The sequence below is a fragment of the Solanum lycopersicum genome, chromosome 8 (genome assembly GCF_036512215.1).
Source record: "Solanum lycopersicum chromosome 8, SLM_r2.1".
In the NCBI taxonomy this organism is placed as follows: domain Eukaryota; kingdom Viridiplantae; phylum Streptophyta; class Magnoliopsida; order Solanales; family Solanaceae; genus Solanum; species Solanum lycopersicum.
In genome coordinates this window covers 56852627-56856360 of record NC_090807.1, presented here as the reverse complement: position 1 = coordinate 56856360, position 3734 = coordinate 56852627, and the positions used below count along the sequence as shown (strand labels likewise).

The 3734-nt window shown below is 24.6% G+C and overlaps 1 long non-coding RNA gene across 1 annotated transcript; it reads right to left on the bottom strand.

Moving 5' to 3' along the window:
- Positions 1-1533: 1533 nt before the first annotated feature.
- LOC138337672 (uncharacterized) lies at positions 1534-3340 on the bottom strand. The gene is made up of 2 exons (XR_011211070.1): positions 3055-3340; positions 1534-1797 (listed from the first exon to the last, which is right to left on the bottom strand). It is a non-coding gene; the product is annotated as an uncharacterized lncRNA (long non-coding RNA).
- Positions 3341-3734: the final 394 nt, after the last annotated feature.

Sequence of the window (3734 nt, the reverse complement as noted above, 5' to 3'; positions counted from 1 at the left end):
AATTAGTGTTAATAACTGAATAACAAGAGTGAATAAAATAAAGTGGAGGGGGTATCTGTTTTCTCCTACCTACTACGTACTTGAATAATAAATTTTGTGGATAATCTTTCTGTCCTTTAGACATAATATATAACTGCATAATGGTCATATTCTCCGTCTTATTTACTTTTAAAAATAAAATAGGATTATCCAAAAAAAACAATTTAAAAAAAAATATAAATATCGTAAAGTTTTAAAAAAGAAACAATTCTGAATTCTAATAATAATGAGTAAGACATATAAATAAAGTATTAAAAAGAATTAAAGGATAAATTAGTGAGAATGTCAATTTTTTGTATTATTTTTAAAGAACTTGTAAAGAAAAAATTGGAGATATTTCATATTCACTGAATTAGTAATTTAATATGCGTTTATTGTCTGTTATAAAATTATAAATATAACTTTAATGTAACTTATTTTCTAAACAATATGAAAATTCATTAAAGGAATAAAGAAATTTTGTAAAAAAATTTAAACATCTATTTTAAATTTTGAACAATTTAATTATTTTAAAATAATTAAAAAAATTTCAAAAGTTCAATTAACACTAAATAAAGGGAAATAAGACAAGAAAAATACAACTTTGATTCCATAGTGGAATTCAATTCTTCTTTTAGGCACCTTTTTTTCATGTCGACAACGAAATCTTGTCATTTACAATCACTAAAGCCAGTTTAATTGGTTTTAAGAGAGTTATTATTTCAATAAAAAGATAACTCCCTCTAATATAATATAAATTACTTTTTTAACTGTTTTCTTGGTATTCTTTAAAAAAATATTATCTTATTATAATTAGCAATGATTTTATTTTGAAATTCTCTTTTTACCGTAAAATTATTTATAATCAAATACTCTCTTCGTTTAAAAAAAATGCATTATTTCCTTTTTAGTTTGTTTAAAAAAGGATAATTTTTTTTTTGCAATACTTTAATTTTAACTTTTCACATGGCATGTTTAAGACCACAAAATTAAAGGGCATTTTGGTATATTTGACATAACTTTAATTTAGAACCACAAAATTATTTCTTTTTTAACTACGTTCCAAGTCAAACTAGATTATTCTTTTTAAAACGTAGATAGAGAGTATATATTTGTGGATTGAGCCAAGTTAAATGATATTACATGAAATCAGAAAGAGAAGTAACTCTTGACATTTTCTTATACTTTAAAATAAATTAATGATTTAAAGTTTTAAAATATATTCATTTATTTAGTTTTTAAAATTATCATTTCAATGTTTTTTTTTAAAAGTAACTTATTTTTTCAAATCTCAAATAATATGGCTAATTTTACAAATGTGTTTGGAAAGAATTTTAGAGAATAATAGAATTAAATTACTTTTTATTTAATTTCTTTTAAAGAACAATTTATTTATATTGGACTTAAGGAAGTAGCATAATATAATACCCCCTTAGATATCAAACTCTTTTTTGTTCTTAATTAAAATGATTAGTGGTTGAAAACATTAACGGTTAACCTAATCGGCCATTCTCATTGTCAATAATTCATATAGATACGAAAACATTATAGATATAACATTATTATCGTAATCAAGTTTATGTGCATTATATATCACGCTATACAATTTTTAAGTAACTTTTTCTTCTCATTAGTTTTTTAGATCTCTTGCATTCATGTGGTTTCTCTCATTGTAGTTAAATCATCCACGATGGTCACTACAATTGTATTCGATTTTTTGTTTACTCTTGGAAGAGATCACCATGGCTCCTCTCATTTTTCTTGAGAATTCATATATTCCTGAATAATTATACAATTTAGATTTCGATCTCAATAAGGAAATAAAATAAATACCAAATAATGTATTTTCACATATGCAAATTTTATTTTGACACACTATCAATAATTCGTTATTTTGAAAAATAAAATAGTCAAAATGTTACTTTTGTTTACCTCATCGTTAACTTCTTTTACTCGGTTAGAATTTTCAAATAAAATATTTTGTAACATGTTAGTCAGGAATACATTTATTCAATTTTTAAAAAGTTCTAAAAGATTTTACTAGAGTTAAGTTTTTTTTTTTTTTTTTTGAAATAACTATGTTTGTTACATATGACAACTAATTAATTTTTTTTCCAAACCAAGTGGGAGTCATTTATTCCATCAAAATAGTTCATATGACAACTAATTAATACTTTCTTTTGTTTAAATTTATGTGATATGATTTTATTTAATATAATTTTATAAAGAAAAAAAATTATATAATCTAAAATAAGTCATACATATTTGTCTAATTATAAATTATTTTATTAAAATTAAAAAAATATTTTTAAATTAAATTATTATTAAATATAAAAATATGATATTTCTTTCAAATGAAATAAAAGAATGCTCATATAAATTACTGACATATGTAGTAAAAAATGTGAGAAGTTATAACAATACCTTAGAGAATAGAAATAAAAATATAAAAGAGAATGGAAAACTATCTAGTAAGACAAATATTTGTATCATATCTACTAAATCTTCCAATAGTTTTAAAAAATTACTTATTATTTCACTAATTATGTACTTAATTTCAAGTGAGATACATCACCCCTTTAAAATAGTAGATTATAAGCAAGGTACATATATCAATGCACAAATAAAATATTTGACACTACATACACATGTACATAGAGAGGCAAGCGAGAGAGTTAATTATATATTTTAGATACATATATATCATATTTGGATATAATATTTGAAACAAATTACACCATCTCATGTATTCGAAATACATGATATTTGGTACCATATATACAAACACATAAGGAGAGAGGTGAGCAATATAGGAGAGACATGAGCAATAAGGTCAATGTATCCTAAATATGTATGCAACTCATGAGAGTCAGTACATCCTACATACATGTCAATCTCATATGTATATCTAAAAAAATTAACAGATAATTCAACTCAAATTTTGATATAGTACATATATTTAAGTGCGCCAGATACATATCCTGACAAAGAAAAAAGTGTCACAAATAGTAATTTCCTAAACTAATGAGAGCGTACCTTATTAAGACCTAAACACGTGAAATTTGTGTTATTTTCTCAACTAGAATTAATGAGCCCTCTTGACAAGTGGCTATGGACAAGTGCAGAAATAGCCATATATCTTCTTGTACATAAGAAATGAACCATGGTCCTACAACACCTCCTGCACTGCAATCACCCCTACCCAGCTTTGTAGGGGAGTGGGTTGCCATAATAATTATGTTTTTGAAATCAATAAACAGCTATGCTGTCTGTAGTACTGTACATATATGTATTCATGGGGTGCAAAAACAACAGAAAACGTGTTAGATGAAGTGAAGGTAGAGTATATATGAGGGGAAAATGTCACATCCATGCCTCGTAAAATTGTAGATCAACTTCACGTTCCGCCGGCGCCACGTTCTTAATAAAATAATCAGCGGAGCTAGATAATAAGTAACTAGTGTGTTTGAATAAACACAATAGCTTTTGTTTTGATTATGCATTTATATTATTAAAACTTTCATTAAAGATGTATAAATGTTTACTTGTGAATATGATAATTACTAGGAGAAGTAATAAATTCAAACACAAATCAAAATCTATAAACTTTAAATCTTATTTTCACCTCTACGTTTTCTATATTATGTGTGTTTTCACAATATATATTCACTTGGATGGAAGATAAAATATGACGAACGTACACGATGTGCCTAATG